At 26.8% G+C, this 27,910-nt stretch overlaps 1 non-coding gene across 7 annotated transcripts in view; it reads left to right on the top strand.

The window, feature by feature from the left end:
- Positions 1 to 7,048, top strand: part of LOC100574648 — a 9,047-nt gene extending 1,999 nt beyond the window's left edge. For 2 of the 7 annotated variants that reach the window (XR_003838602.1, XR_003838601.1), the window contains exons 4-12: positions 349 to 507; positions 579 to 816; positions 2,510 to 2,878; positions 2,950 to 3,114; positions 3,187 to 3,382; positions 3,666 to 4,253; positions 6,074 to 6,226; positions 6,360 to 6,535; positions 6,651 to 7,048. This is a non-coding gene — a transcript (uncharacterized LOC100574648). Of the gene's footprint in view, positions 1 to 348; positions 508 to 573; positions 817 to 2,509; positions 2,879 to 2,949; positions 3,115 to 3,186; positions 3,383 to 3,665; positions 4,254 to 6,073; positions 6,227 to 6,359; positions 6,536 to 6,650 lie in introns of all 7 variants that reach the window. The other 5 variants (XR_003838605.1, XR_003838603.1, XR_003838604.1 and 2 more) reach the window with 5 other exon arrangements.
- The last annotated feature ends 20,862 nt before the right edge of the window (positions 7,049 to 27,910 follow it).

The following is a 27,910-nucleotide window of genomic DNA, read 5'->3' on the forward strand; positions in this document are numbered from 1 at the left end:
CATGAGCTTTTTATTATATTTAAATTTTTAAGCGAGTTATGAGTACTTTAAAATGCACAAGCAATTTACAATTTTAAAATACTCATAGCTCGCTTTAAAATTTAAATATAATAAAAAGCTCATGAAGTTGTCTAGATAATAATCTTACCTTTAGATTTTATAAGAGGTCAATTTACTCTAATTTTTAAACTAACGGAGCTACACGTGTTCTGCTTTGCGTATAATTTGCTATGTTACGCACTTGTAAGACAGAGACAACACATGTGGGTATCACGTCCTCTTAATTTGTATTAACTATACCTAATTATTAAATTGTTTGAAAACTAGTAATATTATTATGATTTTCAGTGACAATTTTGATTTCTGTGTTTGGATTGTGGTTATTGATTTCTGAAATACAGTATGTGTTACAAGAACATTATTTAATATACAGATTTGTATCAGACACGGACTATGAATCTAAACTTCCAATTTACTTAGATATTATTATTGCATCGACTTGTGATAGTAAGATATTTGTTGTTTTTAAAACAAGATAGGGTTTTTAATTAAATTTGTTTTAATTTTTTTAAGTATAGGTCCTGATGTTGTTGATACAATAGGACAAAATATGATGTGTTTTGGAGAATTAAAAACTGATGAGACTTGATGGCATAGAGTAAAGAGGAAATGACAAAAGAACAGCAACAACATTTCAAAAAAATGCGTGAATTCAATGTATATTTAAGAGAAGAATATCATTAAATGAAAGACATATATGGATATATCATGGATGTTTGATGATTAAAATATACCAAAAAATAAAATATCTGTTAGGTAAGTTAACAATTTGTTGATACTGTAAAAATAATATAATAATATTTATGCCGGGTTACCTAAATAATTACTAAGTATTGAATAAATCAATAGTGACCTAATGTTCCCTTTAACATAATTTAGTGACCCATGAAATGGTCCTTTACATTTTAGTGAACCATTAAATTGGTAAAATTTTTATGCAACTTGGAATTAGTTGTTAAAAAACTATGTACATCATTGCAAAACAATTTTTATTATCACTATTTATTGTTGGACAATTTGTTAAATAAGCTTATACGTAATATAATATAATATAGTTATATAGGGTTATATAGTTATACATGTTTTTTATTTTCGGTTGAATTTTTTTGTGCTGTCCTTTTTTTATTTTTATTAATATCACGAGTTTTAATGTAGATCAAGTATTTTCTGAAATGCATTTTTATTTTTTACGAGCGGCTATCTTGCCTTTTATTTCATGTAATTTTGCATGCCAAATTCTTTCATTTTCCTCTTCTTTTTCAAGTACCACGTTATTGTAAAACAGCATTTGATGTGAAATGTATTCCTAAAAAATAAAACACTGGTTTCAAACCAATCATCAATAATTACACGCTTTGCTAGGTTAATTGTATTGTTATGTTCTTCTAATAACAATACTAAACCATTTATATCCGATATCCATACCGAATAAATTATAATTTTTTTAATAATTTATCTTATGTGTATAAGTAGGTACTTCAGGAAATCTATTTGTTTGCTTCAAACATGTTTATAACAAATATTGAGCTACTGAATATATTTGATTGATAGCCTAGTATGGCAGTAGGTAGGTTATCAAAAAATTGTTCACCTCCTGACAATGATTATAGTTTATTCTACAGATTAGGATATTCCGATGATGAGTGTATACTGTGTATAGTAACTACTAGTCTATAACTATAACTGATATAATTATATAGGTACTGGTATAATAATAATTAAACGTTGTAATTGCTCAAAATTAAAATTTTGTCATGCCAAATTAACTATTCTTTATTAAATATACCTTTTCAATGCCTATTGGATTTCTAGTATTCTATTCAATATTCAACATCAGTGTTAATTTGGAGTACCTACCAACTCAGCCAAAACCATATCTGAGGGGGAGGGGAAATTATCAATATGACAATTTATTGATTTAAGAATATTTCTTTTACACATTAATCTTTCAATATTAGCGCTATGAGGTTTTGCAGCTATAACATAAGCAAGTAAAATAGTAACATTTTTAAACTCGTTGGACCCAGATAAATATTATCTTTGTATCTAACAATTATTGTCGTGTCTCTTTTAATATTTTATCTTCCCGTAGATTGTTGAGCTATAGCACTAGGCAACATTGAAAGACCCATAGGTTCTTGTACCTATAGGAACTACTAATTATAACAGCTAAAGTACTAAAATACAACAGCTCGTTAAATAGTTAAATACGAGTATATAAAATAACAGCTATAGATAATAATTAAACATTTTTTCAAAAATGATTACAGTTGAGTTTACAATGAGTTCCTCGATATCTACACATCTGTGGATTTGTATGTTAGTATTCTTACCATTCTGTTACAGAGGACGAGCCGTGTTCTATTTTAAAGATATAAATCATAACTATACCTTTAGTTTTGATTATTTTTCATACAAAATGGTAACAATGATTAAATGGTCTTTATAGATGATGGTTTGAAGATAAAAAGAACCAACTGGTACCTACATATAAAAACCAAAGAATTCGATGATCATATTAAACAGCTGTCCGTGCTATTGGAGATTGTGAGATGGATGTAGGATATGAGTTAAGTATGGAAAGTGGAAGCCCGGAGCATAGACTATTGATCGATTCTCAGCTTTCCAAAAAACTGTATTCATTATATTGGCATGCTGAAATTATTTCTGAAGCTTCCTCCTTTATACGCCATAGAGAATGTCAAGTGTATTTACAATATAAATCTTATTAAAAAAATTTAACGACCATTTAAATTATCTTGATAGTTCTAGAGGACAGTGTGCCATAGACTTAATAACTATATTGATAGTTTTTATAGTAATTATTATAACATTATAATTTTTCTTTGTGCGTATCCAATAATGTGATTTCATTTACCTTTCATACAGGATTTGTGGAATGTAATTTATCGCATTCCTTACCCAATCCTAGAAGACTGATCGTTGAATTTGTCAAAGACGTGCATTCACCAGATGACTTCAAAACGATGGCAATGGCTTACTGGATGATTTTTGTAGGCCATGATCTATCTCACACGGCAATTTCTAGAATGAGTAGGATTAATACATAACCATATATATTGATTAATCGTAATTAAAGCATGTAAATTAATATTAAATTGGTAGTGAATAGTAATAAAACTGTGAGCTTTTGTTCAAATTGCCGGAAGGAGATCATGCCTTGACTCATGAACGAGTTGAGTATGCAAGCAGTAGTGATACCAGGCGAAGATCTGTTTTCAGAAACAATATTCGTTGTATGAACTACGTGCTTCCGGTGCCAGCTTTACGTTCTGATTTTACTTTTGGACCCAAGGAACAAGTAAGAGCAATATAAGATAATTCCATAACCATAAACGCATATTTATATCGATTATAATAATTAAAATTGCGTAAATAATTACTAGAGTGGTACATTTATATATTGCCATTACAATTGTAATTAAAATTTTAAAAGGGAATCTATCTACTAAAAAATAACAGTGTCTGTTCGGAGTTATGCACATTTTTCATACTCCTAATTAGTTTTGAGTACTAACTTTTCGAATTCCCCTAAAATCATAGAAAATTACAAATTTAACTTAAAACATGGTTATTTTTCGCAGATGAACCAAGCTACTCATTATTTAGATGGGTCGATGATATACGGTTCGTCGGTGAAATGAACGTGGTCGTTGAGGACCACCAACTTGGACGTCCAACTGTTGACAAGCATGGGCTGCGATAACAAGAGCCAAGGCGACCTGTTGCAGCCGCAGTACATGCTGCTGGAAGACACCGAATCAAATACCTATCAGAATGGCAGTGGCACTTGTTATGGGCCAGGTGACATCCGGGCAAACGCGCTTCCCCAACTGACGGTCATGCACACATTGTGGATGAGGGAACAAAACCGGTTGGCCAAACTACTGTCACACGTCAACCCGCACTGGGACGACAAATGTATTTTCAGGAGGCCAGAAAAATTGTTACGGCGTCCATACAGCACATCACTTATGCTGAGTGGTTGCCAGCACTGCTCTGGGAAAACTACACCAGACGGAACAGGCTTGAACTATCGAATGAAGGGTACAGTAACGCGGTAACGCGTACAACAAGACCGCCGACCCAAGATTCAGCAACAGCGTTGCGACCGCAATATTACCGTTCCCTAATTCCATGATAAGCGACACCATCAGGGTTGTGCACACCTGGTATAATAATAATATTATTATTATTATTATCCTGTAGACATAAGTTATTTAGGGGTGATGGTTTGAAAATAAGACAGAATATAACAATGAAAAAAAAAAATTAACTAATATTATCATTATATTATTTTTATAATAAATTAAATCCAATGCAATTTTACAATAAACTATGAAACTAAACAATGTTTATTAATTGTATTCATATTATATTAAAATATTACGAATATTTTGATGAAATAACAAAAAAAATTATCAAATATTATCGTTTTGTTATTATTACCTATAAATTATATTTTAAAATTGCATTGAATTAAATTTATTATAAAAATATTATAAACATTTTTCATTCTATCAATATTATATAACAATTATTATTATGATTATAATTTTTTTTAAATATTCCTAATATGATAATTAAATTAATAATCATTGTTTTTTAAAAAAATATTATAAATATGTAAGAATTAAAAACAAAAACAATACAATACATTATTATAACTAGCCAATAGGTAATAGTAAAATTTTTATTTGTAATGAAAATAAAAAACAATATTGGTTGGTTAATAAAAAAAATTGTGGTTCACATTGCCCGGGCAGGAACACATTTCCCTTAACATATTATATAATTATTTAGCGAATATATTTTGTTATTTATGTAACTCTTATAGTTAAAAAAAAGTTTAACGTGTCACGAGAGTATGTTTGTACACAGTGAATAAAAAATGATATACGTAAGTTCCTACACAGAAACATAATACCTATTACATATGTAAGTACCCACACCAATCATACACTACATTTTTATGAACGAGTTTTTGATATTTTTAAAATTTTTGAAATCCCACATCATTTTCAAGTAAATACATACATCTAAATAAGAATCACAAATGGCTACATAAAAACGAAAATCAGTAAAAATACCCCGATGTAGAAAATGTTATAAGTGACAAAATTTTAAATTATACAACAAACAAAATTAATAAAATCGATTATATATTATGTATTTAGGTTTTCAAATTAAACCATATAAGGTAAAAAATATTATATTTTATTTACAATGTTTCATTCGTAAAATGTATTATATTTTTTTTAAGAGATTGGATCATTCAATTGATGTTTGACTACATTTTAACATTTTATATTATATTATAATGTTTTATTAATTTAGTAATAATTGTATTATCCCAATAATCACAGATAAACGATCAGTGTAGGATCTAACATATATTATAATACCCAACCTTTTTTCCCTTTAAGGTACTTACATAATATGATTTATCAACAAATAGGAACTAACCAATGAATTTGTTATCTCCTAGGTCTCATGTATGAATATACGTTTGCCCATACGCTTAGACCTATGATGCCTTAACCTCGTACACTTGGACTGACTCTTTCTAAAACAAATTAAATTAGCTCTGGTGATGTACGATAGTATGTGTTTGTCGGTTATACGTTGGTTCCTTCTAAATTAGAATGCCTCAAGATTTTATATAACATGCTCTATTTGGTTTAAATAAACATATACCCCGCCACTGTTCATTTTAAAATGTAAGAAGGTAAAATTGCTGAAATAAAACTCAATCAAAGTTTTACAAACAAGTTTATTGGTACGCGCCAAAAATATATTTGCACCTACATATATTATATTAATTAAAATTATATTGACGACTGTTTACATTGTAGACTCAACAGTATATGTGCCCACGTCAAAATTGATAATGTACACAACAATATAATATTATGATGTTGATTGCTGAGCTTTTGTTTGTAAAGAGAACATCACATTTAGCCTACTTATAATGAACCACGTTTTTGTTTAGCTTATATAAATGGAAGGCCGAGTGATCAACACAAGTCATTTGCTGAAGGAACATTACAACCAACCAACTGGTCAACTATTAAATTATATGGATCAGCTTGTCAGAGGGCTATCTATGCAGAATACACAAAAAATTGATATGATATTTAAAACGGTAGGTTTTTGAAATACAATCAATATAACGCAATGACATTTTTACAACTCATAGATGATGATGACATCATCCATTTTACAGAATATATTATACGTTTATATATTTCAACATTAGTGATTCAAATTTTTTTCAGCTTACAATTACTTATACAGTGTTCATCCAAACAACGTGTTTGGAATGTACATTCTCAGCTTGAATATATAATGAAGCCGCGATCATGGTATACCAAGCTACACAGAATTTAGAAAATATTGTCAACTAAAATCTATAAGAAGTGTACAAGAATTATCCCAGATCATGGTTGAAGGTGTAAGTTTAAAAGTATTTTAAATATTAAATAATAATATAGTGATTATTTTATTCCTGTATATTATAATATTTAGTGAATGATCCTGATTTTAACTATATTTTTTTAATATTTAAGATCAACTGATAGAAATCAGAAAAGTGACGCTCACCAGATTCTTTTGTGATAACAGCAATAATGTCACAATGATGCAGAAAAGTATTTTTGATACCTGAAATGGCTGACTTACAACTCTGTAATTCCCAATTAATGATATATTGCATACACAATTATGTAATTATAAAAAAGTTACCTTCTATATCAGAGGCGTGCTCAGGAATTTTGAATTGTGGAGGGGAGGTTTAAAAAAAAAAATGCAAAGTGCCTGATCTAAAATTAAAAAATATAATAATAATTATATGTAAGTACATACACATATCCCTGATAGCAAAATCATAACATAATAACATTATTATATAATTATTTATAATTACATTTGTAATGACTAATATTTTTTTATCATTACAATTTAATTATTGCACCATTAAAATATTGTTTTATTAATATTTTAGTATTATTTTTTGGCCTGGGCTTAATTATTTTTATAACGTCCCATACATAACAAATAATATTATAATAATACAAACATAATATTTTTTTAACAGCTAAAATACATTATTTTATAGCTAAAAAAATTAGCTTAAAATTATTTTTTTTCTACTTTTTCAATTTTCAAATTAGTTGTAGTACAACATGTTATAGTGGAATTTAATAAATTAATAACTTTTTTAATATTAATTTATGATATTCAATTAATATAAAATATAGTACATGTGCTTATAATTTATAAGTTATAATTATGATGTATGCTAGTTTATATCACTTTAAAAATAATTTACCCTCTGATATTTTAATTATGTAAATTTTTAAGAAAGTAAGCAAGAAGAAGAACAGTTACCTATAAAAAAATACAAAATAATAAATAGATAGATGGACAAAAAATAATGTAATAAAATTAAAAATAACTATATGAAATATGTTAATATTTGTATTTATTAAATATATGTATGGCAACTAAAATGCAGTGTACATAGTTTTACATATATTCTAAGACTTATTGTGAACAACTACAATACTTTTTTCTTCCTAAATGCCGCACCGGCTAAGTAAATTTTCATTGGTCCCTCAATTTCATACTTTGTTGCATTTTTGAATGCATTAATTTTTCTTACAGCTTCTAATATGGAAAACAATAAATAATCACATATTAATAAAATAATAAATAGCAATAATTCACAATGGTCATTGACAGACAAAATATGACTTATATAATTAATAAATAGTAGCTATGTTAAACTAGGAAATATATTTAAACTTATAACATAATAGATGATCAATATCAATTAAAAATTTAAAATATATTTCAAAAACATAATAATATTTACAAAATTAATGGGTATAAGAAAATCATATATTATATAAAATAATTTTATGAAACTATCCAAATATATTAAGAGGACGCCACACCCGCATGTGTCGTATCTATTTTACAAATGCGTAATGTACCAATTTTTCGCTCAGAAATTCAAGTTATATGCCGTTAGTTTAAAAATTAGAGTGAATTGACCTATTATGGAACTTGATGGTAAGAACATTATCTGTGTTTTATTGGAAGTTTTTTACGATAATTCAGTTTTTAAGTGAGTTATTGTAAAAATACTTTTGATTTGTCTGTACGAGGTTTTGAAATCTCATCATCACAAGTAGATAAGTCTGAAGTATACTCGGCCTTTTTCAATTTCGTTAGAGTATCTAAAAAATTATATTTAAAATTAGGAATTATGATATATATTTGGAAATGCAATATTTAGAATAATGACTTTTTTTATTTTAATGGCAGTAATAATAATTAAACTAAATAACTTCAAAGTATGAAACATAATAAATTATAATATGTTAGTAAAATATAATAATAGATAATTTACCGATATTTTTCTTTAACGTTCTTGATACAAAATAGTTGAAATCAAATTTATTGGCTAATACTCTGCGTTTAACATTTTTTTTTTACATCGTCTTTGGGCCAGGCACAACTATTATATTTAACTCAGTGTGCTGAAACGATTTCGACAGTATCTTCATTTTCAAATAATACTATATTGACCACATATATATACAAACTCTAAAAAAATGCTGTTATTAAAAATATTTAAAAGCGTGGTTCTAACTGCTATCAGTAATAATAGTAATTAGTACGTTTTGTTTTTTTATTCAATATAGCTATATGTTATTACTATAATAAGCTTCTGAAGTTTTACTTATTTAATTTAATACATTTTTATAGTTATTTATTTATAAATAAAAGAACATTTAATATTAATATGAAAAAATATAGGTACCTATTATATTTTGAATCACCAACCAAAAATCATACAATTCACATATTTTCTTATCTTCATATATATTTACCTTTAGTTACTAAACATTTAACCAATATATTTTGTATTAACATACAAAATTCAAATTTAAAAAAATTAATTAGTTTATAAATATGCCTAATTAAGAATGATTACATATACACATGTTACTAAAACAAACAAAAATTGGAAAATTTAATTTAAAATAAATTCTTAATTTCTAAATGTCATGCAAAAGGGGTTATAATAGTAACATATAAAAATCTGTTCATTTTTCTTAAATAAAATCATAACTTTTTTTTAACATCTTTAACATTCCATCACATTACATTTTTAGACAAATGTTTAACAGGAAAAATTCCTAAATGTGATGATTTAATAAGCTGAACATAAAAATCTGTTTTTTCCTTGAATTTCCTGCCAATTAAAACTATATTCCCAGTGTTTGTTGAATGTGCAATATTAATTAGTTTAACAATTTCATTATTAATTGTACAAAAATATGAATCTGCATTCGCATTGGTTTTTAATTGTAATTTTCCAAAATTAAGAGTATGTGATACCCGCATGTGTTGTCTCCGTCTTACAAGTGCGTAACATACCAACTTTTACGCTCAGCAGAACACGTGTAGCTCCGTTAATTTAAAAATTAGAGTGAATTGATCTCTTATAAAAATCTAATGATAAGATTATTATCTAGTCAACCTCATATGCTTTTTAGTATATTTTAATTTTAAAGCGAGTTATAAGTATTTTAAGATGTATTATCTAGGTAACCTCATATGCTTTTAGTTTATTTTAATTTTAACGCGAGTTATGAGTATTTTAAAATTGTAAATTTTTTATACATCTTAAAATACTCATAACTCGCTTTATAATTAAAATATACTAAAAAGCATATGAGGTTACCTAGATAATAATCTTATCTTTAGATTTTATAAGAAGTCAATTCACTCTAATTCTTAAATTAACGGAGCTACAGATGTTCTGCTGTAATTTTTTTTTTTGGGGGGGGGGGTGGGTGGGGGTGGGGTGGTTGGGTACATTATTGTAACCAATAACATACAACAAAAATTAAAATATTTACAGTCACGTAATAATTATATGTACTATAATATACTGGGTGATTCTTTTATCAAACAACACTCATTATTTAAAAAAGTGTAAATTTTTTTGAAAATATTTTTTTACATCGTTTCAAGTCGCTTATAAAACAACATTTTTCTTAAAAAATTATATTTTTAAATATTTTTTATCCTTATAATTTTTTAAGTTTTTTGCTTTTTTGAATGACAACATAGGGTTTTAATTTTATAGATGAGTGGAGAAGTGGACTAACATTTCGCGGGGTAACTCCGTACCACTCCACTCCGCTCATCTAAACTTTGAATATTTATAACTCATAAACTACTTGCCCCAAATTCGATTTTTATGTATCAAAATACTAAGAAAAATATTCTGCTTTAGAATATAAAATTAAAACCCTATGTTTTCATTCAAAACAGTAAAAAACTTAAAAAATTATAAGGATAAAAAATATTAACTACACAGGTAGATTACCTGCCTGATAATATACTGCTGCGAATAGGAATTTTTATTCCGGGTAATGGAAAAGTTCAGATTAATTTTAAACCCCATACACCGAATATTAAATAATGAATTGAACAAAGTTTGAGTCATATAGAGTTAGTACATTTAACGGGCAACGAAGTGCACATATTCAGCTTGTAATCTTTAGATTGTAATTCTTCAAATAAAGCCAATTATTTTCAAAAAAAAGATTATAATAAAATTTACAATATATATTACACCCTCCCCCATCAAGCAAAGTTTGTGATGTTTGTGTGTGTGTGGGGGGGGGGGGGGGTTGAGTTAAAAATAGTCAGTTAAAATATAATATTATAATAGGTACATAAAAGTTTGAAACTTAAAAATAGGGCTTCATTTTTTGTAAAACAATATAAAGTTTTTAAACACAATAAGAATTCAATGATATAACATCATTGTATAAGAAAAACGATTCTGAGTGGAGAATATGAGATATATTATATACTTATATCTATGGTATTAAAAAAAAAATTGACTTATAATAAATTCCAAATTAATAATATCACAATATCCATTAGATAGGTACTTATAAAGCGTTAATATACATCAACAACAAACCGTGATACTATATCATAGATATATAATGGTATACTTTAGAAGTTTCAAGTACCCACGAATAATATTATACAATCACAACAAAAAACCTAAAATAGTTATTCTAGGTTTTTTAATATGTAATTTCGTCCAAATTTGAACTTAAAATTACTATAAAAATAAACTGTGCTTATATAGTTTTTTGATTTTTTGGTAACAGAATTAACTTCTTAGGTGGAATCTTATTTTAAATTTTCAATCCTTAGATATAAAAGTTGAACATTTTATAAATTTTTAACTACAAAATAATTATTCAATTTTAAATTTGATAAATTTTGTCAAAATTTGAGCTTTAAATGCTTATAAAAATATTGTGCCTATGTATTTTTAATATTTTCAACTGCTATTGTAATAATATATCAGGAGTCTTGCATTAAATTTTCATTTTTTTTTACCCAACAAGTTCAATTTAATTGATATTAATAGAAAAAAAAAAATTGAAAAAAAATTGAAAACTGAGAATGTCCGTAAACAGCTCAAAAAGAGTCAAAATATTTTCAAAATTTTATGGTGTATAGAAAATGAAAATATTGACATTCAGTGAAATTTTCAAATATCAACAGTTATTCGTTTTTTAATTATAATAAAATAATAAAATCGTCACTTGAGAAATCAAGCGAATATCAAATGTTGTAAAAATATGAATTAAAAATAAATAAAAATTTAATTTGACTTTCTTGTAGACATTTTTTTTTTTTTTGATGAAAGTAGACAATATTATGAGGAATCTTGTATTACATTTTCAACTCTTAGATTTATAAAGAAAATTTTTTATGAATTCTTAACTCAAAATAATTTGCTAATTTTCGTGAGTTTTACATATTTTGTCAATTTTTGAACTTTAAATGCTAATAAAAAAATACTGTAACTAAGGATTTTTAATATTTTTCAAATGTCATTGTAAAATTATAGTAGGAGCCTTGTATTAAATTTTCAAGTATTTTTACTCAACAAATAATGTTTTATTGACATTCATAGAACAAAAAACTAATAATATTGGAAACTGAAAACGTTCCTAAACAGTTCAAAACAAATCAAAATATTTTGAAAATGTTATCATGTATAGAAAATAGAAATATAAACAACCAGTGAAAATTTCATATATCTACGGTCATTCGTTTTAAAGTTACACCAAAAACCAAAATCAATTTTCTCGAAAACAGATTTTGAGTAAAAATTCCCGTTTTTCCTTAATTTTTCTTTTGTGGTTCACAGCGCTTTTGAAAACTACTGGAAAAATTTTACTTTTGACCCCCCAAAGTACCAACTAGATTCACTTTCCTATCTGAAAAGATACTGTTGAAGAAAATCGAAGCACTTTTACTGTCCTATAAGGTGATGACAGACACAAAAAAAAAATTCACATCATATTGTAAAATCAATACATTCATCGTTTCACTCAGAATCTAAAATGTATATTAATTAAAAGTTAAAATTATTTAGATCCAAGGTTATTTAGATACAAGTAATTAATTAACTTCGATTTTGTTTTAAATTTGCTGATATCAATATTTAATATTCTACGTACAACAGTTGTAGGTACTTATTAAATATAGTTGTATTATAGATTAAAGGCTGACAGACCGTCTTCGTTCAAATTCGTTTTTCATCGACAAGATTTTATAATATCATTGAATTCAAATTTAATAATATGACTTCTCTAATGTTTTCTCTAACAGCAGAACGTTACCCACTAGACCGATTTTTTTATCGATGGAAATTGGTTTATCACGGTTTGCAGGTATAATATTGTATTCACAAATTCAACTTACATCTATGGTAAATAAAAACACATTTTCCTTAGTAAATAGTAATAGACAATAGAACCCAACAAAATATATTATTTATGTAGTTACATAAATTTTTTGTTCAAGCTCATAAGTCTATGCCTACTTCCTAGGCAATGCCTGGATAATAAAATGGTGGATAATAATTATAATCATTAGGTAGGTATTGTCGTAGGTACACAAAACAAATTGACAATCCACACTATTGAATTAACCTTATAAACAAACACACAAAATACGAGTCTCTTATGAATCGCTTACAAACATACTGGCCTTGCTCGAGGACCCGCACTGCCCTTCTACCAAAGTGCCTACGATTTAAATACCTATTATTCTACAGAGTACCTATTTCATTTGCTTCATTGGCTTATTATTACGAATAATATGATAGGTACTGTCTATTATTTTTATTATTTAAAAGTTGGATCATACAACAGTACAATTAATACACTTTTTCTAAAATATATTATTACCTACCTATTTTAATAATTTTAATCTATTTAAATTAAATCTCGTTTTGGTCGATCCCACGATCTTCGACAGTTGAATCCGCATACCAATACTGCGCTCTAGTGGTCTGAATGAGCGAAACACGCGTATCCGTTTCACATGCAATATTGCGGTCACATGGAGTGCGCCCGTTCTATATAAAATTACGTTACTGTAGTGCTTTAAACGAAGGTACCTAAGTGCCAAACTTACAATAGCTTATTCTTAATAATATGTCGACTAGGATTTAAAAATGTTTCCCATAAAAATAATTAATCAATTTAAACTATAAAATATATTATTTATTGCCGTATAGCCAATATAAAAGAATGAAGTTATTAAAATGAGAAATTACCACGAAAAAAACGTCGATTTATATTTTTTTAATATTATCACGGGTTGCAATTTGCAATAATTTTACATAACTAATTTCTTTATATAATATGGCACTTACGTATATAATAAACGATAGGTATGCCTGAATAGGTATAGTTTTAAAGAATAGGTCGACAAATACAGTATAAAAAAAGGTTGGCAAGTGGGTGTCGCTCTGCTGTACAGTAGGTTACAAGTGTGTCACTGAAATGGATTGTGTTAAATTTGAATTCAATGATATAATATCATTGTATAAGAAAAACTATTCTGAGTGAAGACTGTCAGTCAGTCTATGTTATTATATTAAGTACCTATATATTATGATGATATTATTATCAATAAAGTAATAATTTAAACATAAACTATTTAGGTAAGTGGAACCTTGTTTTAATGTCCAATCCTTCGCTATAAAAGTTGAACATTTTTATACATTTTGTCAAAATTCGAAATTAAAATGCTTGTAAAAAAAAAAATTGTGACTATGTATTTTTAACATTTTTCAACTGCTACAGTAACAATATATCAGGAGCCTTGTATTACATTTTCTCACTTTTTAACCCTACAAATAACATTTTATTGAAAATTAAAGAAAAAAAAATTGAAAATTAAAAATGTTGTAAACACCTCAAAATAAGTCAAAATGTTTTTGGAATTTTTTTTAAGCATGGGAATTGATAAAATAAGCATAATATAGTGTAAAATTCATGTATCTATGGACATTCGTTTTTGAATTATAACAAAATAAGGAAATCGCTACATGAGAAATCCAATGTTGTAATAATATGAACTTCGAACGCTCATATGATTTGAATTTCTTATAGACTTTTTTTTTTTTGATAAAAATAGGCAAACTTATGAAGAATTTTGTATTACATTTTCAAAACTAAGAATTAAAATTAACATTTTTCATGTATTTCTAACTCAAAATAATTTGCACATATTCGTGATTTTTACGTATTTTGTCAAGATTTGAATTTTAAATGGTACTTATAAAAAAAAATCGTGACAATGGATTTTTAACACTTTTCAAATATCATTGTAAAAATATATTAGGAGCCTTGTATTAAGTTTTCTATCTTTTTTTACCCAACAAATTTAATTTTATTAACATTCATAGAAAAAAAAAACTAATACAAATTGAAACTGAAAATGTCGGTAAACAGTTCAAAACAAAATTAATATTTGCCGAAAATGCTATCGAGTGTTTAAAATATAATATTAGAATACTTAAAATGTTTCAAGTACCCACAAACAATATTTTTAAATTGCAATGAAATAACTAAAATTATTAATCTTAATATCTAACTTTGTAAAAGTTTGAACTTAAAATATCTATAAAAAAACTATGTTTTTATATTATTGGTTACATTATGTACTAATATACTGTGAGAAACCTTGTATTTAATGTTCAAGCCTTAGCTATAATAATTGAATATTTTATAACATTTTAACTACAAAACGATTTGCCGCAAATGTATGTGATTTTGACGTATTAGATCAAAACTTTAATTTTAAATGCTTATAAATAATTATGCCTACATTTTAATATTTTAAAATTGCTATAGATAAAAACAACTTTAATTTTTTTTGCATATTTTATATATTTTTTACATTATTTAAATTTTTACATGCACAAAAAACATTGCTCACGAGCATATTTGATCGATTTTAACTTCTTTAACTTTGAACTAATCCTATGTACGGGATTATTCGATTTTACGTTTAATATACCTAATAAACTAATAATATAATATATTATTAGTAGTTAGCGTCACTTATTCGTCCACCCCTTGCTGTAACAGTGTGACTCACCAAATTTTATATCATTTTGGCATATATGACTGGATCTCCCTGGTCCGACTGTCTGACTGTCCGAGTTTGTAAAGTATCCGTTGATAGAAAGTGCTTAAAATATGAGTATTAATTAAAAAGCAAAAAAAAACAAAATGCACTATTGTTTATACTTTATAGTCTTGTAAATCGTTTGCAATATTATACATTAATACCTACAACTATATAATTTCCTGAACCAGACAAGATTCGGACACACCTGCCACTCTCCCACATAAAATACTAAATAAATAAAAAAAAAAAAGTTTACTGAAAGCTGCAATACGATGAGCCGAGCTCACATATACGTCATAATTTATTATTCTACATTGTCCTAAGTTATCCATGTCAAGGTACAAGTAATCATGTCAAATCAGCAACTATAGTATCCAGTCATCTGCGATGGATCCTTGTGAAACAAATTCTATCCAGCTCGTCTATGGATTATTTCCACCGCATTGAGATCATAATATAACACATTAAGACATATAAGACATTAAATATAATTGCAAACTACAATATACAGTATACACGGCCCGTCGTAATGATATCACAAACCAGTAACCATAATAATTGTAGACTATATTGTTACCTATTTTAAATTAATTTAAAATTAGATATATTTATATATAATGTAAATGTAAGATAATACATTATATCATGACCTCCTAGCTACTTTTAGCCTTTTTATGAATTATTCATAAAAAATATGTTAAAATATGTTATACCACTATACCAGAACATATTAGGGTGGGTTGGGTAGGTAACAGGTATATAGAGGCAAACAATTCTATGTTTTGCTTTATTCCGCTCTGGCATAGAATTCGGAGCAATTATAGGTACACGGAATCCTAAGAAATCAGGCCTAATTGATAAAATTCAAAAGATACAAAGGTGTTATATACGGTGGTTGACTTCAATTTGGGTAACTTAAATGGCTACATTTATCAGTTTATCCAACTTTTGTCATTGAAAAAACATGTAATATTTCATCCATATCGTCTCGGAAGGTTATATGTACAAAGATGTTTTATTACTGCATAATTTATGTAATGGTAAGATGTGGTAAATTTTAAAAGAAATCTGGTCCTAAATAATAGACCAATTAATCAAATAATTTAGGTTGCATATTTTCGTAATAGACGTTTGTATAATTTTGATCTTTTCTTTGTAATTATGTTTACGTTCATCTAATTTATAACAAAATTAATTAAAATATTAAAATTTAAATTGTATGCCACTGTTAAGAATTATAAATAAGTAAATAAATATCTGCCTAAATAAATATTATAAGATCATGGCTTAACTAGGATTTATAAAGCCCGAGGTAAAATAGTCAGTGAGCCATAATTTTTAAGAATAAATAATCAAAAATAATATTATTATTTAATATTAACGCAGTTTAGGTTATCTGGTTGCTATGCTCAATTTGTATTAATTGCAAAATATATTCGTAAAATTAAAAACAAATAATCAAAATAAATACTTAAATAATAATTAAAGTAGTCATATTTTTAAATATTAAGATTGCCTTTTTCTGGCTCTAATTCAACTAATGCATCAATAATTTCATAGACATTCAGCTTTCTTGTTCAATTTACAGTAACGGTTCTAGTTGTAGGTACTCCTTATAATATCATTTTATGACATTCAATTTGGAAATTTATTGTTTAGCACTGATGGTCAATGTAACAGGAATTGTTAAAAATAGTATTATTGCGGAACACAAATCAAGAAAACTTACTGTTTTAATAACGATTTTTATTTTTATTAAAAGTTGAGAAATAGTTATTACTGATCGAAATAAGCCTTTTGATATCGTTTTTTAGGGCCAACCGAATGGCTAACACTCCACTCTTAAATATTTCTTATATTTGTGAAATATTATATGGAGCTGCAGACCTACAGTCAACCCTCATAGTTTAATGAACGCTATACTTATATATAATGTTATATACATTATATAGGTGCTATATAAATAAACGCGTAATATTATATCGGTTAAAACTTTAATCCACAGCTCCAATATACGAATGTAGCCCAACAGCAAGGAGAAATATATGTAGTTTATACAATAATAATATATTATATTCATTTATAGGCCAGCTAGTACATATATTACGGCCGTATAGGCGTATATTATATTATTTATATTATATATATATGTTTGTGTACAGGGGAAAGCCGACTTACTGCAGTAACGTCAGAATTCGTATAATGGATATCAATCGTATAAATATCGGGCGTTTTAGACCATTTGGGTGGGTGGACTGTCCAAAATAGCAATTGAACACGAAGGTAATATCATAGGGGAAGAACGACTTGGAGTCGAACAATAGTACAGTGCAGTACAGCACTACACAATACTCTCTATACATACGTGTACGGGCGGGCGGCGTGTGTGTATATATTGTTGTTACTGTTACGCGCCCGTGTGGAGTGTGTGTGTGTGCAATTTAGTATATGTCTATACTTATATATGTATAATATAATATAATATATATATATATATATATATATCAAAATTAGCTGACCAGTGTCCATCATGTGCGTGCGGGCGGCGTACATGCGTCCAGCAATAAAACCCTTGAAAATAGTTTTGCCACTGGGGTGGAGTAGTGAACGGACGAAAGCGGGCAACTACGACGGTTCTTGACAAGGAACATTAAACATGATATATTAGCGGAGGTCTCACCCCTCGTGCGTGTGTTTATATATATATATATTGTATGCATGTGTCAACCTTCTTCGGAAGATTTTTGATCATTTTTCCAAAATGCTTTTCTTTATGGCGGTAATTAACTATATACACACACACACATATAATATTGTATATATACGATTTAACGCCCGTGGCTCGTCATTATTTCGAAGGGTATTGACATAATAATAAATACTTGTCTTTTATTTCTTTTTCCGTTGTGTTTGTCAGCGAAACTGCTTCATCAACATTTGATTTTTGTAAATTACAACTTGTATAATATAATAGGTAATACTCGTAGCTAGAAAGCGAATACTACTTTCTCTTGGTTTCGAAATTGTAAGAACTAAGCATATTATATTTTGTTTAATATATTAATATGTAAGTATATATGTATATACTTATAGTAGATTTAAATACATTTTTCAGAATATATGCAACAGTTTAATTTATTCATAAGCATAACTATTTTAATTGTTAATGACATAGGCGTAGAATGGTGGGGGCTAAGGGGGCTATAGCTCCCCCCCAGAAACTTTTTTAGCCTCTTGTATAAAAGCTTACTGTTTTATACGTACATATTTGAGAACTGAAAACATTTTCTATTATTTATTTTGATATTCGAAGAATATTTTATTTGATAATTTAAATTTTAAATAAAAAATGCTAATTATGAAGAACTGTATTGATAAAGATTATTTTTACATACTAGATGCTATATTGTATCAGAAATTAACAAAAAAAATTGTACACATTTATATATGCTTTTACAAGTAGCACTTACAATTCCAGTAAGTTCTGCGTATTGTGAAATATCATTTTCAGTAATGCGGCGAATAAAAACACGGCTAAGAAATTCTATGACTAACGATAGAATTGAAAATCTATCGTTACTTCATATTGAATGGGACTTAGCTAATATTATTAAATCTGAAGAGGTTCTTAATATATTTTCCCAAAAAATCAGGCGTTTAAACCTTATATACTATAGTAATAATTTCATATTCAAAATGGTTTCTTTTAAAAATATTTTATTCAAATACAAAATATATTATCTATTTGATAATAATATGATGCACGGTATATTATTTATTTATATTTTATCATGTGCTTCTTTAGTCCTTTTTTTTTGTTCCCTTACATTTTTCTATATTAATATTTATAGAATATATTATGTTCTATACCTGAATCATTATAGGCTATATCCCTTATGCGAAGTAATTTGAAAGAAGTTGCGTCAGCGGCGTTTATCCCAATAAAAAAAAGCTATAGCCCCCCCCCCCAAAAAAAAAAAAATCAATCATGACCCTACGTCTATGGTTAATGATTGTATCAAGAAGTTCCAAAAAATGTTTGTTTCACCGCTGTCATAGACGCTCATTTAAACTTTAAGCGTAGGTAGGTACATTGACATACAAAAACCTTTTCTTCGATACCTAGTCGATAATTTGTTGATACTCGTCGGCAGGGCCTAAAATTAACATATTTTGCTACTCCACACCAAAATATTTTAAAATAATGAACATATATCTAGTACATGCCGCATATAACTTCATTGCATGATTATTTTTGATATTTATTAATAATTTGTTATAATAAATAAATCAATGTAAGACAATCTTCTATAAAAGTCATTGATACATAAAGGTATATGGCTAAACCTTTTAAAATTAAAAACGAAATAATTTGGCTTAATATACTTACCTATTAAATTTTAAGCCGTCCTGAATATGGTGTAGTCGGTATTATTTTTAATGTTAAGGATTTTAAATAAATACAATATGCTAATTCGTAATTTTCAATCACCAATATTGAATATTAATCAAATAAAAATGTATAAAAGCCGAAAATAAGAACTGCACACTTTTAAATTTGCTACTGCACATTTAATATTAGCTACTGCACATAGTGTGTGCTATTGCACACAATTTTAGGCCCTGCTCGTCGGTAAATCAACATTTTCAGAAGTTGATAATATATAAGTGTGAAACAAATATAATGGACAACAAGAGAATTTATTATGCACAATGTTAGAATTAAGTATTCAAAAAAAATTACCATTTAAGTAAATATTATTTTTAATAAAGAGCGTTCACTGTTAAAATAATAATCGCATTATACCTACAATATACCAGCGATATCTGTTTATATTATTCTCTTTTAGTAATAATATATTTTAAGCACAATGGTACTGAAGTAAAAACAAGCTAAATAAGCATCCATTTATATTCAAAATGTAATGAAATATCCATTCTGTTTTGTCACAATTTGATAGCATCAGCATTCACGGTGCAAGAATATAATAATTACCTTTTTTGTAATAGCCTATAATAAGATTATGCAGGTACATCGGTCACTGTTTGGAAAGTTTACTTAAAATTGAACTCGTTCACGCAATCACGTTCAATGTATATAAAATTAACTAGTTCACGTTTAAAAAACGAGTTCATTGGGTCGTTAATTAAACTATTTGTTTAAATACTAATATTATTATTAAATGAGATACCGCTAGGTACCTATAATAATTATAGTACATAACAAATCATGAAAATTAACATGATAAAAAGTATTATACTATTTTTAAATTTGTGTGTAGGTACCTATAATTATTGTAAAAATATACAATTCAATAGATAAAAAAAAAGTTTTAATTAATTTAATTTTAACGGCCTGTGATAGGTACGTTTAATTTCTCTATAAATATGTATTTTGTTCACGAAGTTCACAGTTTAACACCTTTATGAATAAGAAACGAGTGATGTTCCCTAAATATTATCTCGTGAACGTGTTCTCAAAACACTATCATTGGCAAGCAGCCTAACACAGGTTAATACAAATACAGCACTTATTGTTGTTTGACACATATAAATTAATAGCCAAAATATAAATATTTGTTTGTGTGTAAAATAATATTATATAAGTAGTAGAATTAATTTGTATTGGGAATTTTTTTAACGATAAAAGTGAAATGATTTTTTTTTTAATTTTAATTTTTCTTATTTAATCTGATTGAAAATAAAACAGAAAAAAAAAATTTTAAAACAAAAATCATTTCACTCTTATCGTTAAAAGTGTCATCACTGCAGAGTGTCTTATTTTATCAAATATTCATGTAGTTTATTTTGTTTATTTATTTTATCTAATACTCTTTTTGTAACAGTATTAGAAACAGATTGTGTATAATGTATCTATAGAGGAAAACAAAATTTCCTTAACAATAATATATATATATATATATATTACTAAACACTAAAAATATTCTCTGAATTTTCTTCGGATAAATCACTTTTGATAATCGTTTTGAATTAGTCATTTTTAAAATGTAGCTACCAAACTCCGTAGAATTTGAAGATTGAAGCATTATTTTGACACTTATCGTGTAGTTTACGCAGACACACAAAACAAATCACACATTAGTGTAAAATCAATTCATTCTTCGCTTCTAAGAATCTAAAATGTAAAATCAAATTTAATTTCCTTAATATAAAATAATCATTATTTTATTTTTAGAATGACTCACTTATTTTCTTTCGGCTCTATAGTTTTACATTTTAATTCATGTTCTTAATATGATTTCTAGTTTATAAGTTATAATTTTGTATAATTATGCCTATATAAGATGTAAATTTAATAAAAAAAGATAATATGCTTAACGTACATAATATAAATTATACATACACATTTATTATAGACTATAATAGTGTCCAAAAATTTCGAATTTTGGGATGAAATGGCCAATATTGTAGCCATATTTAAATTGCTAATTTAGGTTCTCTATTGACTATTATAATAGTACCTATGGTACTATAGTACCTAAAACGGGTGGTTAATAAATTAGTTAATGATAAATAATACAATTTTCTGGAAAAATATGCGCGTGATGTTTTGAAACATTGAAAAAAAAAAATTTAACGCCAACTATCAGAATATATGTTAAGGAGCGTTGTGATCGTCACACGAGTGTCTGCACTCGACACCACTGGCACGGACCGGATCGCCGCCGAAACCGAACAAGGAAAACAAACTAGAACCGTCCTGCGACCCTGGTACCTAGTGCGTTCGATGATAATGCTCAATCCTCCGATGGATATCGACGCGGAAAAAAGGTACCAGTGTCGACGTTGAAACCGAACCGCAAGGAGAATCGACTAGCACCATCCTGCGATCCTAGTACTTTGTGCGTCCGATGGATATGCATATTATGCTATGGATATGCTATGGATAATATGCTTCATCAGAGAAAAAAGAGAACGGCGGAATGTTTGTACCAGTAACGTATTTACGGTGGGTGGGGTCCAAGAGCCCACCAATGACCAATATCGATGTTAATTTTTTTTACCATAAAATTATTATTAATGAATTATTGCTATTAGTTATTACTGTTAATTATTTAATATTTTACATTAACTGTATTTAATTATTATTACTTTTTATCTTTGTTGATTAACCACACATTATATTTTTATATCTGTTATTATCAATAATAATTATTATTGTAAATAGGGAAATATTGCAAGTTATTTGTCGCTATAAAGTAGTAATACCTAACAACCAATAACCATATCGTATACTATATTATGTAACCTGCCTATTTAGTAAACTCGCTTGGTTGGCTATGGTATGTAAATTATAGTCTACCAATCATTATAGTTGTACCAATTGTATACTCTAAAAAATCTATGAAAGTCCTTTGCCTTTTAACTGGAAAATTATCGATATAGACCATTTTTTCTTGTTGTCTTTGTATGTAAACATAATCTACAATATGTCCCAAAACTTAAAACCACATGATCCGGTTTTATAATATAATATTATTATTATGTTTCATTTTACCAATGCGTTTTTTTTACACCGGTTTGGACTAACGAATTTCTTGATGATCAGTGCTCTTAAAGTTTGATACTTTGATATTTATCTTAATCTTAATCATAATTAAATCTTAATATTAATATTTTAATTTTTGGGACATATTGTAGATTATGTTTACATACAAAGGCAACAAGAAAAAATGGTCTATATCGATAATTTTCCAGTTAAAAAGCATACAATTCATATCGATGCTAATAATTAATACGCAATAGCAGTAATATGACATTTTAATATTCTTGAATTACAGCTATTATAGCATTATATTTCTTTTAATGGTATCAAAATATGTGAGTAGACTGCCACATTACTACAATAGTATTTTACATTGTCTTTAGACATTTGAGCACTGAGTACTGGCATATTATTTCATTAGAAAAAATACCAATTAAGTTTACGTTTTTTGGTACGTATTTGGATAACTTATATCACTAATATGAAGTATAGACCATAATATTATACGAATATAGTAAATAACGTACACGAGTAACTAATGTATAATCACTGCATAATATTAATATATAATATTATATAATTTTTTTTAAATAATGTTTGATTTTGGTGGAAAAGTTTGAATACTTAGCTTGTAAACAGCCCAACTCTACTCGGGCTACTGGAATAGCTTGTTACTATAAGTATACTTACTATGAATAAGGCCAAGTCCAAATTATACTCACAATAAATACATCATGGTGACGCAATGGTTATACTAATTTATTAGCAATTACAATTTTTAGAACAATGGTTTTCCAAACAAATAACTTAATAAACTATAAATTTTACATTATTAATTTATAGTAAGGCGTTTATAGTAAATGTATAATGTTTTGATAATGGTCTGTAAATGTATTATGGAAACATATTCTGTGAAAGTGATTGATACAAATAAATCTTTAACATTGGAATGCATTTTTATTAATATATTAAATACTTATTAGTTATTTAGTTATTACTTTTATTTTAATAACATAATGACATTATTATTAATATGTGAACAAATATCGAAATATTCAAATGTAGAAGGAGAACTCGACTTGAATATTATAGCTGCAGTATAGTTATGAATTAAATAACGGCGTTTTGCAATTTATTAAAATATTGTAGATAGGTAGGTATAGGTACTTTCTAAAGATATAGAAAAATCATTTATATATGAGTAAACTTTATCAACATTTTGAAATGTTAAAGTGTAAGTCTGTAAATAAAATTAATTAATGTTCAGAATCTTTAAGATTCAAATATAAATAATATAATATTTACGTACTTACCTACCAATAGTAGGTACCTATACTTACCTACTTTAATTATTGTAATGTACATTTTGTCACCATATTTAAAGCGTTGTATACCTATTTACTATGCAGGTACTATTACTAAATGAATATAGTATTTATAATATAGGTACCTTTTAAATGTTGGTAACTAAAATTCAGTTTAATTTTGTTTCTGTTAAAGTGTCGACCTAACCTATGATCTACCGGATGGACATGAATACACTATAACTGAATGGTACAGGGATGAACGCATTCATCACTATTCACTGACAGATTAAAAATCTGTTACTTTTTCCGGAATTACACAAATGTACGCGTATAACCCGTCAGTTTTCGTAAACAAAGTTTAAAATGACTCATTTGTAATAATGTATAGTTGAATACTTCTGAATTTCTAATACGGCAATCAAATATTTACCAAATTAGAAAGTGTATATATTAAAAATGTATACGTCACCACTTTACTTTGAATATTATATAATTATTATACTAGGTGTCCCACCCACCGTTGCCCATTTTTTTTTTATAAATATATTTGTAAAAAAGCGGGTAAGTGGATGTCGTTCTGTTGTACAATAGGTTACAAGTGGGTCAATGTATAATGGATTGTATTAAACTTGAATTCAATAATATAATATCATTGTATTATAAGAAAAACGATTCTGAGCGGAGACGGTTTATCAGTTGGATTGTTTATACTGTTATTATTTATTGTAGCTGTATGTTGAATTAATATTATAATATTATAATATTTTATTCGTTGCAAAAGCTTCGATAAACAAAGCGCTAAAAGTTAAATTCCCATTTTTAGTGGTTTTTCGTAATGTGTCGGTAGTTATTCCTGTGGAATTAAATAACTATTGAGAAAATCGAAAAATGACTTCTCTAAAGTACCATCTTGATCCAATTTGCTAAAATATAACGTTCTATATGTTGAAATCGAAGCACTCCTTCTGGTTGAAATTTTGTATACAGGAAAAAATATATATACACCATTGTAAAACCACTATAGCTTCCTCGCTCCGCTCAGAATCTAAAATATTTTTATGCCATATTTTTACTGATTAATAATTATAATAGTAATAATAACCAATGGCAACTATTTAAATTTAAAAACAAATTATTGTTTTTTTGTGATCTGAAAAAAAATGCACGTGGAGTTACCCTTTATATGAGTTACCCAATAGCCTATATAGGGGTTCAAAAATAAGCTATAATAATACCCTCCAAGTTCCAAGGAATTTATTGATATTTCTATTGATATTTATCGAAAACGGTCCAGTAGTTTTTTATTCTATAGATTACAGACAGACCAACATACATTTGTATATTCCTACCTACCTATAAAGATTGTATTTTGGTTACCTATATTATTAACCATTTCATTATATATTACGATATCACAGTGATGTGAACATGAGCTTGAACTATAATTACTAAAACAAAAAAAACATTAAAATAATTTTATAATGTTTTTCAAATAAACTAATATTATACTTATAATTTATATAATGTAAGCCATTCGTACTTTTTAACGTTATTTTTAAAACACGAAACTGTTTTACTTTAATTTAAAATCTGGCTTAGGATTTTTTGTAGGTACTTCACCAACAGTCTATAAGTTCGGAAAAACATTGTTCTCGGCCACATACGTGTAGTGAGCACACATTCCAAACATTTTTTACTGCGAACGAACATCGTGGAAGCTATTGGTTTTACAATAATGTGTGTTTATTTTCTCTTTAGGAACATTTTTTATTTTTTATTTTTACTTTTGGCACAATTAAAATGGTCAAATAGTTAAAAATGTATCATGCATATTATATGAGTTGAAATTACTATATATAATACAACTCATATCTCAGGTACCTTTAAGTATTTCAAAATTTTAAAATTTACATTATTTTAAAAACATTACTTAGGTACCCACATGAAAATAAAATAATAATATTTTTGTTTAAGCTCGCATTGCTTGTACGATTAATCAGTGTTGAGCCGAGATAAATATAATTTTATCTAGATAAAGATAAAGATAAATTATAATAAGGTTATCTTGATAAAGATAAAGATAACTAAATTATTTATTTATCTAGAAGAAGAAAAAAAATTTTTTTTCTAGATAAATTATCGGATAATTTTTTTTATATTGGTTTATGGTACTCTCCGTCAGCTTGTAGCAATATAGAATAACTTAATAGTATGTTATCGAAAATTTCGATAGTTATTATAGTTAATACTATCTACTTAATAAATTACTTAATTGTCTACCTATAAATTATAATGAATAAAAACCGTTTAATAAATTAAATTATCTGGATAAATTTATCTAGATGACTGTGTAAATTAATATTCTCTATTTATCTAAATAAATGTATCTAGTCAAACTCAACACTGCGATTAATTGAGCGTTTACAGTTTAAAGTACCTATAATTGATACGCAAATTAAAGATTTGTTTTAATTAAATAATATAAAAAAAAAAAAAAAAAACTAGAAACTCCTCCGATAAACATAATATTAATGACAGCAGGTAATACAACTGATATTGATTTTTTAGTTATGTTAATATTGATATAAAATAAACCATGTTTATTGTTTAAACTTAAAAAGATAAAAACATGTAATTCATGTTATTTTTAATTTGTTGATTTTTGTAGCATAAAGGTTATTTATAAATTGTTATATACTGTTATTATAAATAATGTTATTCTAAATGGAGTTGATTTCCGTAATAAAGATTATTATTATAATTAAATGATTAATAATTATATTTATAATATATGGTTATTGAACGATTGACAACAGTATACCTTTTTGGCCGAACGATTGAGAACACTTAAAATTAACAAGGAACTTATCACAGACCCCCCCCCCCCCCTAAAAAAAAAACCCAAAAAAGAATACGATTGAGAACGAATTTACGTGCAACGTTGCTATATCATTTATTTGGATATTGAAAGATCCATGCACGTAGGTATGCTTAAAATAAATATTTTTGAAAAAGTTATCAAATAATAATTAAAACACTAAATTGACATTTTTTTTGCTTATACACGGTTACATTGATTATACTTTGAAGATAAGGTAAAATCCGACGTTATATCTTATGACTTTTTAGAACAGTACCAAGAAACAATTATTTTTAATAAATCAAGTTGATCAAATAAATAATAATGTATAATTATAATCATAATATTAATAATAGTAATTATCTAAAGGTAATCTCTACCTTTAAAATAAAACTGATAAAAAAAAAAAAAAACTATAACACGGGTGAGTCCGAAATATTCAGCTATAGTATACGATAAATGTACAATCAATTCCAAGGATGGGCAAGTTAACAATTTTTTTCAATTTGTTAACTTAAATTGATATATAAAAATTGAAGTTAAGTTTAAAGTTAAAAGTTACCTTTATTTTTTTAATTAGAAAATAAAAATTTGTAAAAGTTACAAGTT

The sequence above is a fragment of the Acyrthosiphon pisum genome, chromosome X (genome assembly GCF_005508785.2).
Source record: "Acyrthosiphon pisum isolate AL4f chromosome X, pea_aphid_22Mar2018_4r6ur, whole genome shotgun sequence".
Lineage (NCBI taxonomy): Eukaryota > Metazoa > Arthropoda > Insecta > Hemiptera > Aphididae > Acyrthosiphon > Acyrthosiphon pisum.